This window comes from Neofelis nebulosa, chromosome 3 (assembly GCF_028018385.1).
Source record: "Neofelis nebulosa isolate mNeoNeb1 chromosome 3, mNeoNeb1.pri, whole genome shotgun sequence".
In the NCBI taxonomy this organism is placed as follows: Eukaryota; Metazoa; Chordata; class Mammalia; order Carnivora; family Felidae; genus Neofelis; species Neofelis nebulosa.
The window spans coordinates 176,855,641-176,873,471 of record NC_080784.1 but is presented as its reverse complement, the minus strand read 5'-3'; the positions used below and the strand labels follow the sequence as shown (position 1 = coordinate 176,873,471).

Here is a 17,831-nt window from a genome sequence, read left to right as displayed (position 1 = left end):
TAGAACACAGAAACAGTACAGGAGATGCCAACATTTAGAGAATGAGAAGGAACCATCAAAAGTGGCTGAAGATCCAGAAAAGTGGGAGGGATACCAGGAGAGTGTGGTATCCTGGGAGCCAATGATGAAGAGGTTTCTAGAAGGAAATGGCATAAACAATGGCAAAGGATGCTAATAGGTCAACTGAGACAAAGCCTGAGAACAGACAAAGTAGCTTCAGTGATGTCATTGACGACCATGACAAAGAGCAGAGTGGTGCAGTTGAAAATCTACTCAGATTGAGATTGAGAGAAGGTGAGTGAAGGGGACTAAGAGGTATAAACTATCAGTTCTAAAATAAGTCACAGGAATGGAAAGTACAGCATAAAGAATATAGTCAATAATATTGCAATAATGTTGTATGGTGACTATACTTAACATAGTGAGCACTGAGTAATGTATAGAATTGTTGTGTCATTATTTTTTTAAGCTTATTTATTTTGAGAGAGAAAGAATAGGGGAGGGGCAGAGAGAGAGGAAGAGAGAGAGAATCCAAGCGGGCTCTATACTGACAGAGCACAGAGCCCGATGGGGTAAAATCTCCGGAACCATGAGATCGTGACCTGAACTGAAATCAAATGCCAAATGCTTAACTTACTGAGCCACCCAGGCACTCCTAGAATTGTTGGATCATTATGTTATACACCTGAAACCAATATAACATTGTGTGTCAGTGATGCATGATTCAGTTAAAAAAGAGAGAGAGAATGGAAGTAGCTAAACTGCAGAGAGTACAGACAACTTTCAAGTCATTTTCTTTTTAATTTTAATTCTAGTATAGTTATCATGTTAACATACAGTGTTACATTAGTTTCATGCATACAATATACTGATTCCGCAATTCATTACTCAGTACTTATCATGAAAAGGGCAATCTTAATTCCCATCACCTATTTCATCCCCACCCACCTTCCCTCTGGTAACCATCAGTTTGTTCTCTATAATTAAGAGTGTTTTTTGGTTTGTCTCTTCTTTCTTTGTTTTGTTTCTTAAATTCTACATATAAGTGAAACCCTATGGTATTTTTTTTCTCTGACTTATTTCATTTAGCATTATATCCTCTAGATCCATCAATGATATTACAAATGGCAAGATTTCATTCTTTTTTATGGCTGAGTAATATTCCTGTGTGTGTGTGTGTGTGTGTGTGTGTGTGTGTACACACACATATATATGTATATATACCACATCTTCTTTATCATTGATCTGTCAATGGACCCTTGGGCTGCTTCCATAATTTGGCTATTGTAAATAATGCTGCTATAAACATAGGGGTGCATGTATCTTCTCAAATTAGTGTTTTCATATTCTTTGGCTAAATATCCAGTAGTGGAATTATTAGATCATATGGTATTTATATTTTTAACTTTATGAGGAACCTCCCTAATATTTTCCACAGTGGCTGCACCAGTTTGCATTCCCACCAACAATGACAGATTGTTCCTTTTTCTCCACATCACCACCAACATGTATTTCTTGTATTTTTTTATTTTAGCCATTTGACTGTTGTGAGGTGATATATCTCATTATAGTTTGCATTTGTATTTCCCTAATGATAAGTGATGTTGAACATCTTTTCATGTGTCTGTTGGCCATCTCTGTCTTTGGAGAAATGTCTGTTCATGTCTTCTGCCCATAATTTAGTGGGATTTTGTTTTTCTTGGTGTTGAGTTACATAAGTTTTTTAAAATATATTTTGGATACTAACCCTTTAGCAGATATATTATTTGCAAATATATTCTCCCATTCAGTCATTTTCCTTCTTTATAATGTAAAGTAAATGAGGGAAATAAGATGATAACTGAAGTAGGAAGAAGGGTTGATAGTTTTTTTGTTTGTTTTTTAAAGATGGATGGGGAAAAAAATCAGTGTATCTGTGTGTTGCTTGGAAAAATCCGCTAGAGAGGAAAACTTGACATCTTGATCAAAGGCAAAGGTGGAGAGATTTGCTTTAGAAATATGTAAAATTCATCTACAGTATTTTTACATCATAAAGCCTATTATTTCATTTCCCCACTTAAAACCTATGAATGATTTCTCTTTATTTTAGAACACAATCCACAATCCTTACCCTTATATTCCAGGTTGAATCTGACTTGGATTCTGTCTTTCTTGGCTGCATCATCTCCTACCACCCTTCCTGCCACACCGAATTCCAACCAGACTGGCTTCCTTTCTGTATCCTGAAATCGAGCTTTTCTTGTGCTTCAGGAACTTGCACTGCTATTCCTTCTGCCTGGTTAACTATTTTCTTGGCTTTTCATTGACTTTCTCTTTTACATATTTTACATTTCAGCTAAAGTCTTTTTTTTTTTCCTTCCAGAAAATCCTTTCCTGATAGGGGCACCTGGTGGCTTAGTCGGTTAAGCATCTGACTTTGGCTCAGGTCATGATCTCATGGTTCCTGAGTTTGAGACCTGCATTGGGCTCTCTGCTGTCAAAGTGGAGCCTACTTTGGATCCTCTGTACCCCTCTGTCTGCCCCTCCCCCTCTCAAAAATGAACAAAAGTTAAAAAAAAAAAGGAAAATCCTTTCCTGATAACCTTAATATGTACTCAGAAATTACTCTCTATCATTATGCACTTTCACTGACCTTATCATGATTTGTAAATATCTTGTATATATCTGTTTACTTGCTCATTATGTTTCTCCCCCACAAATCTAAGTTCTAGCTGTATGTGCAACACTTACTAAAGTGTCAGGCTCACACAGGTGATCAATAAATAATGTTTGTGACATAAATAAATCTTAATTAAAATAATAAAACCTTAGTGTCCAAAGTTCTCTAGGCCTCTAGTGTATTTGTTACTTTAAATATACATACAACAATATGTGAACTCCCATACTGAATATAGGAGTCTAATTCTAGAAAGTCTAATTCTCTTCCCAGGTTTTTTTGAGATCACTCCTTATGTGTCCTCAAAAGCCACCCTGTCTTGCTTGTCACTGCTTTTTCTCCCTTACAGAATACCTCCAGCTGTCTCTCACTACTTTCTTATTCCTGAGCATGCTTCACCCCAAAACATGGACGAAGGTGCCTAAACACAGCTAGAGCAATGCTCTCATGTTTAAGAATTTATTAGCTCTAGGGGCGCCTGGGTGGCGCAGTCGGTTAAGCGTCCGACTTCAGCCAGGTCACGATCTCGCGGTCCGTGAGTTCGAGCCCCGCGTCAGGCTCTGGGCTGATGGCTCGGAGCCTGGAGCCTGTTTCCGATTCTGTGTCTCCCTCTCTCTCTGCCCCTCCCCCGTTCATGCTCTGTCTCTCTCTGTCCAAAAATAAATAAAAAACAAAAAAAAACAAAAACAAAAAAAAAAAAAAAAAAAAAAAAAAAAGAATTTATTAGCTCTTGGGGATAACCACATTGCTGGTAATAATAACAACCTCATAGTCAGTACTTGCTAGGACGAGACACTAGAGTGTGTGTGTGTGTGTGTGTGTGTGTGTGTGTGTGTGTGTGTAGTCACTTAATTATCCTACCAATCCTATGACACAGCCGTTATCCCCATTTTCTAGATAAAACACTGAAGCATTGAGAGGATATATGAACTCCCCAAAGACATGTAACTAATAAGTGATTAATTCAGGCTTTAGTAACAGGCAGTTTGACCAGGGAGTTTGTCTTAAACGGAAGGAAACTGGGGCGCCTGGGTGGCGCAGTCGGTTAAGCGTCCGACTTCAGCCAGGTCACGATCTCGCGGTCTGTGGGTTCGAGCCCCGCGTCAGGCTCTGGGCTGATGGCTCGGAGCCTGGAGCCTGTTTCCGATTCTGTGTCTCCCTCTGTCTCTGCCCCTCCCCCGTTCATGCTCTGTCTCTCTCTGTCCCAAAAATAAATAAAAAACGTTGAAAAAAAAAAACGGAAGGAAACTGTAATGTAGAAAAGAAAAGGTTAAAAATCGGCTCTCTGATAATGTTCTTTCTCTAATGTATTGGCTGTTCTCTTTGATTCAAGTTCTTCTGAGTCACATCTTTCTCAGGTGCTGGCTCATTTCCATATTACTTGGAACAACTTGGGGCTTGACTCTCTCTTTGGGGTGAATTCATTTTTCTCTCAGCTTTTAATTTCACCCTCACTACTTGTCCTTACCAGAGAGAATCCATGTATCTTAAAAGCAGAAAAATGTCTGCAAAGACTAACTCAATTCAAACTAGAAAGAGCCTTTTGCGTGATTACATACACAGCAACAGCTCTATCAGAATCATGTGCATTTTCAGTTCGCCACTCCCTATATAAGGGCAAAGGGAGGATGTTGACATTCACCCCAGACTGTAGAAGTGGCTGTAGCCTTTAGAATGGCACACTCTGTCCCCACTTTATATGCAAGATATTGCAAGGGTAACATGAAACAACGATGGCATTTGCTATTCCTAGGAGCTAACAGGAAAAAAAAAGAAGGCAGCATGACACATGACTGCAAGTGTTATAAAATAGCTTCTGAGAGCTGGGAAATAACAGCATTTTGTTCAGCAAAGAGATGCTACAGTGCCCGAGGTCAGAAGTAAAAATCTAAAGTGACCACCACAAGCCTGTAAGAGAGCATTCATGTGAAGGGTTTTTGGTGGGGAGTGCTCTTGAGGAATAAGAATGTTAAAAAAAAGACTGACTCCACTCAGAATGTAGAGACCCCGTTATATCGAAAATCCAACAGCAAATCTATCTCCTCTAAACTCCTTTAAACACCTAGGTGGGTTGAAGATTTAAAAAAATGTGATATCTGTTCTTAGGAATATTGTCCACCTCATCACCTCACAGTCACAACAAATACAAAACAGCAATACAAGCAGACGCCATTAATTAATTAATTATCTTAAAGGCTAAGTGCCTGATGCTGAGGATTTACTAATGAACAAAGCAGATAAAAATTCCTGCCTGCACTGAGCTTATGTTTATGGAGGACTTACTCCGCGCTGGACATTGTGTGCTGGGTTTTTACAAACATTTATTATTCTTCTTAATAACAACTTTTGAGATAGTTTCTCTTTTGGCAAGTTTTATACAATTCTAGAATGAAAAAAGTAAGGCTTAGCAGGACTGATCAGGGTCCAGTAACCAGGAAGCAAAGGAGCTAAGCTGCAGTCACAGCCTATCTGAAGTCTATGATGATCAACATAGTCATAGCGTTTACACACTGTTGATGTTGTCTCCGACAATACCAGTTTGTGTTCTGGGACTTCCTCGGCCCTCCACTGCTAACTGCAGGCTACTAATTTGCCTTCGTGTCCTCTGATCTATCCATAGACATTTCCACTACATAATAGTATTTTGCCCACAGGTATATCTGCTGATTTCACTCAGACATTCACATGGTCATAGCAGCTCCAGTAGTGTTCCTTATTTTCTTTCTTACCTTTTTGATGAGAACATTCATGAAACGGCAGTATTGTGAGATCTCAACGTGTATGGTCCCCACTAAACACAACATTATCTAGGTCCATTCAGTTGTCTAAAAGAGAATGCATTCTGGTACTTAAAAGGCCAAAGATGTCTGTTTATGTGTTCTGCCCATTTTAAAATTGGATTATTTGTTTTTTGAGTGTTGATATTTTTATATATATATTTATATACTGCATATTTTGTGTATGTAGTTTGCATGTATTTTGGATGTATATTTAATCAGATATGTCATTTTCAAATATCTTCTCCCATTCCATAGTTTGCCTTTTAGTTTTGTTGACTGTTTCCTTCACTTTGCAGAAGCTTTTTATTTATTTTTATTTTTTTTTTATTTACTAACTTTATTTATTTATTTAAATTTAAATCCAGGTTAGTTAACATATACTGTAGTAATGGTTTCAGGAATAGAATTTAGTGATTCATCACTTATGTATAAAACCCAGTGCTCATTCCAACAAGAAGCTTTTTATTTTGATGTAGTCCTAATAATTTATTTTTTATTTTGTCTTCCTTGCCCCAGGAGACGTACCTAGAAAGAAGTTGGCTATAGCCAATGTCAGGAAAATTACTAGCTGTGTTCTTTTCTAGGATTTTTATTGCCTCACATTTAGGCCTTTACTCCATTTTGAGCTTATTTTTGTGTATGGTATAAGAAAATGGTCTAGTTTCATTCTTCTGCATATTGCTGTCTGGTTTTCCCAACACCATTTGTTGAAGGGACTCTCTTTTTTCCACAGGGTATTCTTTACTGCTTTGTCAAAAAGTAATTGACCATATAACTATGGGTTTATTTCTGGATTTTCTATTCTATTTCATTGATCTATGTGTCTATTTTTTTTGCCAGGACCATATTGCTTTGATTACTATAGCTTTGTAATATGACTTGAAATCCAGAATATGATGCTTTGCATTTCTTTTTCAAGTTTTCTTTGGCAGTTTGGGGTCTTTTGTAGTTCCACACAAATTTTAGGATTGTTCGTTCTAGTTCTGTGAAAAATGCTATTGGTGTTTTGATAGAGATTGCATTAAATGTGTAGATTGCTTCAGGTAATATAGACATTTTAACTATGTTTGTCCTTCCAATCCATGAGCACGGAACATTTGATTTCTTTGTGCCATCTTTGTCCAAAGAAGATATCTGGATGGCCAACAGACACATGAAAAGATGCTAATCGTCACTTATCATCAGGAAAATGCAAATCGAAACTACAATGATATATTACCTCGCACCTGTCAGAATGGCTAAAATCAACAACACAAGAAACAAGAGGTACTGACAAAGATGTGGAGAAAGGGGAAACCTCTTACACTGTTGGTGGGAATGCAAATTGGTGCAGCCACTCTGGAAAACAGTAGGGAGATTCCTCAAAAAATTGAAAATAGAACTACCTTATGATCCAACAATCAATCACACTACTGAGTGTTTACCCAGAGAATACAAGAACACTAATTAAAAGGGATACATGCACCTTTATGTTTATAGCAGCATTATTTTCAATATCCAAGATATGGAAATAGCTCAAGTATCCATTGATAGATGAATGGATAAGAAGTTTTATATATTTATATATATAATGGAATATTATCAAGCCATAAAAAGAATAAAATCTTGCTATTTGAAACAACATGGATGGAGCTAGGGAGTACAATACTAAGCAAAATAAGTCAGAGTAAGACAAATACTATATGATTCCACTCATATATGGAATTTAAGAAACAAAACAAATAAGCAAAAGGAAAAAAAATAAGAGACAAAGAGACAAAAAAACCAGACTCTTAATTATAAAGAACAAACTGATGGGTACCACAGGGAAAGGGGGTGGGGGGAAGGGTTAAATAGATGATGAAGATTAAGGACTGCACTTGTCATAATGAGCACAGGGTAATGTATGGAATTGTTGAATTACTATATGGTACACCTGAAACTAATATAACACTGTATGTTAACTAGAATCCAAAACCTTTAAAAAAAGCCAAAGATGTGTTCTAATATCCTGAACATAAGTAAACTAAGATTTTAAGCACAGACACACTTCATAGCTTTATCTGATTTTTTACAAGGACAGAGTATACATATGACATTTACTGTAGTGAACTTCATTAGGCTAGGAGCTATATTTCCTTATATTCTTTCAAATTAGAGTTCATCAAAATGACATATGTGCACTTGGAATGCAGAAATAAAGCAGCATCTATTATTCTCTGAAGTTCTGTTCCCAATCATATATGGTGACAGGCATTCACTTAGGTGCTTGCTCTTTATCCAATGAGGTCTCCAGACTCCTGGCCAGGGCCAACAGTGACCTTGGCTCTCCCCAGGCACTTGGCTGTGGACTCACTGATTCAATAGCTATTTAGAAGCAATGGCTTCTCATAGGCTTCTCCACAAGCTCACCTTTTATGGTTCTAATCTATCACTGGTAGTACGTAGTTTCTCTGATTTACTGGTTGGTGACTCAACCTCTGATCCAACCCCTTTTCTGGATCTATATTTTCCAACAATTGTCTAAGGCCTACTTCCTATAATAACTCTCTTATTCCAAAACATTCAAATTGACACATTTTCCACTGGTTTAACTTGGGTTGATTCATCAACAAGAAATGAATGCTGGGGCGCCTGGGTGGCCATGATCTCAGGGTTTGTGAGATACAGCCCCACTTTGGGTTCAGTGCTGACAGCATAGAACCCACTTGGGATTCAATCTCTCCTCTCTCTGCCCCTCCCCTGCTCACACCGCTCTCTCTCTCAAAATAAATAAACTTAAAAAAAAAGAACGCTGATTATGAATAAAGTGGGAAGAAGACGGCAATTATTTATTACCACAGAATTTTCAGTAAAAGTATTTATAATCTCTTTTTGAGAATTATTGTCCCTATCTTGAAGAGATATCTGTGCCACCCCCATTCACTACAGCCTTGTTCACAATAGCCAAGACATGAAAGCAACCTGAATGGATAAAGAAAATGTAGTGTGTATGTGTATTTTGTATGTGTGTTCATTTGTGTATAATGGAATACGATTCAGCATTAAAAAAGAAGGAAATCCTGCCATTTGTGACAACACAGATGGGTCTTGAGGGCATCATGCTAAGTGAAATGAGGCAGACAGCAAAAGACAAATATTACATGTTCTTACTTATATAGGTTTCCCCTGCCATCTGAATGTATTCTTATGATACATTCATAAACTAAAGCAGCATAAAGTGAAGAAGTGATTATCATTAATTCATATGGAAAAATTTTGAGCATTCCGAGACCTAAAAAATAATTTTTCTTAGGCTTTCCCGATACCTTCAGATAAATCCTGCAAATAGACGCACAAAATAAACTGAGATAAAGCACAGATGCTCACAGACACAGTTCAAATGTATGGTGGCTTGATGCTGAGATGTTGAGTGAGGTTCCCAGGAAGGAGCTTGGTGGATCCCTCTCACTGCTCAGCCAAGCTTCCAGTGTGGCTCCCTGCAAAACAAATACTGAACCCAGGTTTTGCTTTTCACTTTTTTTGGTAAAAACAAAAATCCTCTTCATATTTCTTGCAGTTAGTGAAAACAGGTACTAATGTAGGTCTTTTGTAAATCTGAAGTGACATAACATGAACTTACAAAAAGCAGGGGATTAAAGCTGAACTTAGAAATGGAGAGTTGAATGGTGGTTGCCAAGGATTGGCAGTGGAGGAAATGGAGAGAATGTCGGTGAGAGGATATGAACTTTCACTTATAAGATAAATAAGGTTTGGGGATGTAACGTACAACATAGTGATTATATTATATACTTGAAAGTTGCTAAGAGAGAGTAGATCTTTTTTTTTTTTTTTAAATGTTTATTTATTTTGAGAGAAAGCACAAGCGGGGGAGGGACAAAGAGAGAAGGAGGGAGAAAACCCCAAGCAGACTCCACACCATCAGCATGCAGCCTGATGCAGGGCTTGATCTCATGAACCATGAGATCACGACCTGAGTTGAAATCAACAGTTGGAGATGCTTAACCGACTGAGCCATCCAAGTGCCCCAAGAGTAGATCTTAATGTCTCCACACATAGAGGAGAAGCTAAAAATGAAAGAAAAAAAGAAGTGCTGTCCTATTGGGAAAATTAATATGCCACACACGACTCAGTATTTCATTGCCTCAGATGTTTTTCCAAATGGTCTACTTGACTTCTGTTCATTTTAAGAAGTGACAACTTGAAATTGACAAGGAAAGGGATGACAGAGCAAGTCTGCCCCAAATCCCTAGACACGTTTGATTTTGCTTATCATACAAAAGATAAAAAGATTACTGATAAATCTTGACTCTGCTCCTTTAAGTCATTACTGCAGAACATAAAAAAAATTGTTCAACTGAAATGAACCACAAGTTGTTTATGTGACTGTCTGAGAATAATACATCAAAGAATATTATGATTCCTCATAAACTGACAGGGAAAACAAGTTATTAGATATAGTTTTGAAAGGATTAAAAAACTGTTGGAGATTGTGCTTGAAATATACATTCTGCATCACTGAACTGAACAATTTATGTCAATAATTTATGATCACACTATTTTTTATTTAATGTGCATTTTAGCTTTTATAACCATGTTGGGAATTATTGCGAACTGAATTTCATGTAAAATATACCTGTATTTCACATTACTTTGTTTTATGCATTTTAAGGATGTTACCAGATGTGAGACTGATCCATTTCTTTCATTTATTTTTTAAATAAACATTTTATTTTTGAACAGTTTTGGATTTATATAAAAGTTGAGAATACAGATTTCTTATATAACCCATACCCAGCTTTTCCCTATTATCAACATCTTATATGATAGACTTGTTATAATTCATATTGATATATTATTAACTAAAGTGCATAAGTTATTTAAACTTCCTTACTTTCAACCTGATGCCCTTTTTTTGTTCTTGGATTCCATTCAGAACACCACATTATATTTAGTCATCATGTCTGCTCAGGCTCCTCTTGGCTTTGACAGTCCCTCCAACTTTCCCTGATTTTGATGACTTTGATAATCTGGGAAAACACTGGTTAGGTTTTGGGGTTTTTTTTTTTGTTTTTAATTTTTTTCTTTAATGTTTATTTGCTTTTGAGAGAGAGAGAGAGAGAGAGAGAGAGAGAGACAGAATGTGAGCAGGGGAGGGCAGAGAGAGGGACACAGAATCTGAAGAAGGTTCCAGGCTCTGAGCTGTCAGCACAGAGCCTGATGCAAGGCTCGAATTCAGGAGCTGTGAGATCATAACCTGAGCCGAAGTTGGTCGCCAACAGTCTTAGCCATCCAGGCGCCCGTAGGTATTTTGTAGAATGTCCCTAATTGGGACTTGTCTGACATTTTTCTTAGGAGTAGAGTGGGGTTATAGGATTTTGTGAGGATGACTAAGTGCACTTTTCATCACATCATATTAAGGGTAAATATGATCAGTGTGACTTAAAACTGTTGATGGCAACCCTCATCACCTGGCTGAGACAGTGTTTGTCAGGGTTCTCCACTGTAAAGTTACTTTTTTTCTCTTTCCATACTCTTACGCTTTGAATGGAAGTCACTGTATTAGGTTGCTAGGGCTGTTATAACAAACTACCACTAACTGGTTGGCTTAAATATCGGAAATATAATGTTTCAAAGTTCTGGAGGCAAGAAAGTCCAGGATTAAGGAGTCAGCAAGGTGTCCTCCTTTGAGGGTGATGAAGGAAAATTTGCTCTATGATTATTGTCCACATGTCTTCCTTCATGTTCACTTTGTTTTCTCACTGTGTTTGTATCTTGTCCAATTTTCCTGATTTTGAAAGGACACTAGTCATGTTAGATTAGAAGCCTACCTTACTCCAGTAGAATCTCATCTTAATTACATTTACAATGACTCTACTCCCAAATAAAGTCAAATTCTGAGGTATTGGGAGCTAGAACCTTACCATACGAAGTTTTGGGGACACAATTCAACCCATAACACTTAAAGTGTGGAACTATAGTCTTATTTATTTATATTAGTATGGAACTCATGGATACCTACTTTGTACTTAGGGTTAGAATCGAATACAACTGTGTTTTGTTGCTCAGCTTTAGCCATTTGAAGCTTTTTCATTTGACTCCTATGTCCCTTTAAAATACTCCCATCAAAGGTTTTGCTTTTTATTAAAAAAAATTAGCATTTCTTCCTTGGGTGCCTGGGTGGCTAGGTCGGTTAAGCATCTGACTCTTGATTTCGGCTCAGATTATGATCTCACAGTTCCCAGGTTCAAGCCCTGCATTGGGCTCCACACTGGCAGCATGGAGCCTGCTTGGGATTTTCTTTCTCTCTCTCTCTGCCCCTCCCCCACTCATGCTCTCTCCCTCTCTCTCTCTTTCTCTCAAAATAAAAAAAATAAACATTAAAAAACTTTAAAGAAATTAGCATTTCCTTACACTCTCTGACACCACAAAATGCTCCAGTCTCATCTTGTATAATTCCTGCCCCAGTGTGATTATCAACCCTTTCTCCAAGAACTCCAGGAGCCCTGGATCCTTTCCTTGAGAATGCTTTTAGCAATCAGGATAGGTCACCAGTTGTGCTCAGTGCTAGTGAGTTGCTTCTAGCTGAGGGAGAAAGGACACAACAACGTGTGTATATACTATCCTATGTATAGACACATACCTATACATATTTCCATATGTAACCATTTGAATCTATGTTCAGCTAAATAGGTTCATTCTACTGTGTCCAACTCTAACACAGTACTACATGGATCATTCTAGGCCTTTCTCCTTGCTTATCTGTTACCTTCTACTACAACAGCAAGAAACCTGGCACCTACCACCCACCATCCGTTCACTTAATTGTCAATCCTAGTATCCATTTATAGTAGGTTTTCATTTACTTTTAATCCACAGAATTATTGTAGTATAAATATTTATAAACCAATCATAAATATTTAAATATGCAAAAAATCCCACACAGCAATAGCTTACATTTCCTAGGAATAACTGCAGAACTAATTGATGAAATGTAATTTCTTCTCTGGATCATTGTTAATGAGGACAGTTCCATTATTTAAGTGCAACTGGTTTTCTATTTAATGTAATACATTAAGATATGCACTAGGCCAATTAGAATAAATGATACAAACATCAACTTCATGTTTTATCGGAGTAGTAAGGAATAAAGTTTATGTAATCTCCTTCCCTGTGGATATGTTATTTGTATCCGTAAGTTTTATACTCATATCCTCATATACACATATAATAAAAACTTCAATAATATTTCACAAGTAGTAAAATGATTCAGTTTCTAAAATAGAAATATAAAGGTAAAAGCTGAAAGGTATTTTCAATATATTAAATATCCTTGACTATAAGAGGGGAAGGAAGCTCCTGATGCCAGAAGTTTGTGTGGGGAGAATTCCAAATATCTCAAATATATCAAAATGTAAAATTTTCTCTTTGTTTACCATATACAACACTGAATTTTGCCTGCCCTTTACATACTATATACAGTATAGTATTTATCAGTAGTGTTTTTCTTTCCTTTCCTTTCTTGGTGTTATACGTCTAGTTTTAGTTGCAGACCACTGCTTGCCTCAAGGACAAACAAAAAATTGAGCAAGTTTGTGCAAAGGTACAAAAAAATAAATTAAAAACAGATGGAGTTAATATACAAAATGCGTGGCATATTTCTCTGCACTGGTTACCTACGAATTTGGATCTGAATTTTCCATCAGTCACTGTGTATCAGACATCTCTTCTGCATTGCTTCAGAGTCTCTCAGCCTCACTTATTTCTTGTTCCAGCTGCCACTGTAGTGACCAGCTTTGCAAGGACCTGGACTGACTTCACACAGATGCAACATGACAGCCCTGCGCCCTGGACCGAAGCCACCCCCCCCACCCCCCTGTCTCCTATCCTGTGGGCTGCTCTGTTGACATTGCTTTGGGACATTAACTCTGAAATCTCATCACTGTCATCAATAAAAAAGCATGGCAATCTGTTCCTTTTCAAAATTTAATCCCTGATGCCTTTTTTTCCCCCTTCTACTGCTCTTTTCTTAACAAACTTATGCATCTGTATGTTTACTGTGATAATAGACACAGCATCAGAAATCAAATGAGAGCCTGTAACACAAGAGCCTCTAGGTCTCTTATGGAGAGAATATGGTAGTTCATTAAAACATTAATAGAACTGGGAATAGCATTTTTTTTTTTTACCTTCTTTATTTGTCCTAAGGCTGAATATGAAGCTGTGAAGAGCTGCATGTATGTCAGGAGAAAAGGCTAGTTACTTTTAGCTGGTCAAGAAACAAGGGATTTAAATTTTAGTTTAGGCTCCCTGAGATCTCTCAGAAAAAAAAAAAAAAAAAACAAACATTTGCACACTGCATTTCTATGCAAACCCAAGCCCAGTGTTACCTGGGCCGGTGTCCTTGAGCGAACTGCTTTTACAAAGGTATTCACTTTCTATCCCATCACTTGGAACTCATTTACTTAGCCTCCTTTGTCACTAACTGACTGCTTTTAAAATAAAACTTATGTCCTGCTAGTTCTTCTGACAATACCCTGAGACGGCAGGGGGCATTCTTAATGCAAACTGGAGAACAAAATAAAAAAATAAAAAAAAAATAAAAAAAAGAGGGAGAGAGAGAGAAGAACATTAAGACTTCCTCCCGAACCAAAGTAAAATTCAGGCTGTGAAACAATGATGCTTTCCCTCCAGTGGGGACTTTATAACCTTTTATTCATGGGAAATTCAATTAAAATGTGCATCTCTCCTGTTTCCTGAAAAATTTAATTTGCATCTTAACTTGCTACTGCTGTGCCCATGATTTTCAAATCAAATATTAAAAATGAACTTGTCAACTCCAGCAGCTTTATGCTGTGAGCTAAACACTTCATAAATTCTCTTTCATTTTGTAGTCTATTAAGATACACTTATAAGTGAATGTGTAGTGTCTTAAATTGTTAATAAGTAAATTTTACAATCAGTTTTAAATTAGATTCTCTTTCCTTACTCACTAATCCACCTCATTTCCTGTGTGTATTTTTGTCTTCCTGCCCAATTCATGATCTCAGAATGCAACACAAGCCATTATGTTGTTTGAATCATCTCCGAAGTCCTGTAATCTAATATCTCATAAACTTGCTTTTCTCTTCCATGTTTCTGAGCTATTTTACATCTAAGATAATCAAGAAGGCAAAAATAATCAACATTTGTTAGACAAGTCTGCTTTTGCATGAAGAAATTATGATCTTATTATTCCTTTATAAATATTCAAGATTGTAATTCAAGATGATTTTTCTTTTTCTAATGTATAAAATGTGTATCTCTAATGTATATACCAATTGTAACATTTTTTACATCCTCTGTATAATTCAGAATTATCTTTACTTGCAAGTGGGAGGGGTGGCTAGATCCTGGGTCTCCTTCAGATTCCATACCTTTTGTTATCTCTTCTGTTCCGGTGGTTTGTAAACTGGCTACCAGAAAGCCTGCATTCATATCTTTCAAACTTATTAACCACAGTGGAGGGATAATCTCTCCAAATACTCCTTAAAGAAAAGTCCACAAAAGGCATATTTGTTTGACTTGGATCACATGATATTTAGAACAAACTACTCTGGTCCAGGCTCCACAGAGCCAGAACTAGGTCACAGGAATGTCCCTATGGCTCCACAGAATCACATGTAATAGTTTTTACCAGAAAAAAGGGCAGGAGCTGGGGGGGGGGGGGTTGTCACCAGAAAAAGGAGGGAGAAGAAATACTGAAAAAATAAAAAAAATGGCAGCTATCAAACTGCTTACTATTCTGTTTTAGTCTTTTCTCACACTTGACTTTAGATTGTGTTCTCCTAGATTATAGAATTTACCATGTTGTATTGCAATTATTTTTATATTTCTTGCCCCAGTCAAACCCAGGACATCCTAAACATAAGATGCCAATATTATTACTTTACAAAGTATATATTTTCATTATTTAATTTTTGGAGTCTAATCCAATATTTGGTACTTCGTAGCTCTTCAATAGATGGTTACTAATTACAGTAAACAATTACATGTACTACTATTCTATTTTCCCTGTCTCTGTTTTGGCATTCTTTTATCTTCTTAGTGAGCCCTCATAAGTCCTTTTTTGTTGTATTTTCTTTAATTTTTTCTTTTCATTTCATCTAGTTCTCAAATCATTTTCCTAGGAAGCCAGGTGAAAATATATACATAAGCTTAATAATATATTTTATTTATAATAAACATTTTCATGCTTGAGAGGGGGTGATTTCTCAGGGCAATAAAAAGAAGTAAAAATATAGCCAATTGAATTGTTTTGTTCATGAAGCACCCTCAAATATACCTAACATCTCTGATCTCTCATTTTCTGAAGTTCATGAGAATACCTTGGTTTCCTGTTGGCTTTCCCCCCTAATCTCCAGTACCTCTGAGATTACAAATTGTCATTCTTACTTAAAATGGAAGTAATTTTGATTTTGTAGTGTTATGATGCATCTTTTGTTCTGGAATTTTAGCATATTTTCTAATTTATTGGCGGTTTATGAGTCACATGTATTGTTATTTACTTGTTATAGGCCCTAAGCTAGCCTCACTCTAATTAAGCCCAGTGATGTTTACTGTTTTAGCAAGTGACATTTCAAGTCTTACCCCAAAGTTTTATGGCTCTAGCCTGGTCCTGGGGCTGTTGTAAGTTTGAGGTTACTCTGGATCAGGCATCAGGTTAGCAGATACATTCCAGAACACCACAAAGAAAGGAAAATTAGTAGAGCTTCTTACGTAGTCACTTTCCTATACCAGTTCATCTTTGTGATTACACAGTTTTTCATTCCTATATTATGCCATCTTCAAGGAGTTTTTGTTTGTTTCTTTGTTTTGCTTTTGTTTTTTTCCCAGTTACTTTTCTCCAGAATGTCTTCTAGAGATTTTTTCCCCCAAGTGATATCTATTCATCCTTATATTCTCCTTCCTCAGAAAACTTTTTCCTAGACTCTAAAAAATAATTTTTACCCTACTGTGTACTGTGACATCACTTTGTATTTTATTTACCATTTTATCACTGATCATAATCAGACATTTAAAAATTATATTTTTTTGTTCCCTACTATAGTGTAAATTTAATGAAACAAGACCACCTTCTCACCTTGTCTTGGCTACTACTGACTCCCCAACCCATACATGGCACACAGTAGACTTCTTACTCCCCAGGATTTAATTATTTCTGTTTAATTTTATTTTCTTGGGGTAAGAACATTTAACAAGAGATTTGCCCATTTAATAAATTTTAAGTGGACAATATGTGATTATTGACTATTGGTACAATGTTGTATAGCAGATCTCTGAGCTAATTCATCCTGCTTGTCCGAAACTTATGCTTGTTGTATGGTAATTTCCCATTTCTCCCTCCTTCAAACCTCTGGCAACAAACATTTCACTTTTTGATTCTTTGAATTTGACTACTTTAGATACTTCATATATGTGGAATCATGCAGTATTTGTGTTTCTGTGACTGGCTTAATTCACTTAGCATACTGTCCTCAAGGTATACCCATGCTGTTACATATTGCAGAATTTTCTTCCTTTTTAAGGCTGCACAGTATTTCATTATATGTATATGCCACATTTTCTTTTCCCATTAATCAATCTAATGATGAACATTTAGGTTGTTTCTACATCTTGGCTATGAACAGAGCTGCAATGAACATAGGAGTGCTAATATCTACTTGAGATTCTGATTTCAGTTGCTTTGGGTATATACCCAGAAGTGAGATTGCTGGATCAATCACATGGCACTTCTGTTTTTAAGTTTGTTTTTTTTTTTTAATTGTTTTTAACGTTTATTCATTTTTGAGAGACAGAGAGTGAGCAGGGGAGGGGCAGAGAGAGAGAGGGAGACACAGAATCCGAAGCAGGCTCCAGGTTCCAGGCTGTCAGCACAGAGCCTGACATGGGGGTTGAACCCACGAACCGTGAGATCATGACCTGAGCCAAAGTTATACACTTAACCTACTGAGCCACCCAGGTGCCCCGTTGCCTGTGAAATCAGTCGCATCAGTGAAATCACTGTCAAGACCAACACCATGAAGATTCCCCTTATGTTTTCTTCTGGGAATTTTAAATTTTCAGGTCTTATGTTTAAGTCGTTAATCCATCTTGAGTTTATTTTTGTGTATGGTGTACAATACAGGTCCAATTTTATTCTTTTGACTTTGGATATTCAGTTTTCCTGGCAGCATTTCTTGAGGATACTATCTTTTTTCCATTGTGTATTCTTGACGTCACCTTTGAAGAGCAGCTGTGGACTTGTTCTTCTTTCTCAAGATTGATTTACCTGTCCTGGTCCCTTGTGGTTCTATATGAACTTTAGAAATACTTTTTCTATTTCTGTAAAACACGTCATCAGAATTTTGATAGGGGTCGCATGAAATCAATCCATG

General features: G+C 36.8%; 1 long non-coding RNA gene across 1 annotated transcript; it reads left to right on the top strand.

Annotated features, from left to right (window-relative positions):
* The first annotated feature begins 227 nt into the window (after window positions 1-227).
* Window positions 228-13,405, top strand: LOC131507711 (uncharacterized). The gene is made up of 3 exons (XR_009259641.1): window positions 228-294; window positions 6,524-6,702; window positions 13,191-13,405. It is a non-coding gene; the product is annotated as an uncharacterized LOC131507711 (long non-coding RNA).
* The last annotated feature ends 4,426 nt before the right edge of the window (window positions 13,406-17,831 follow it).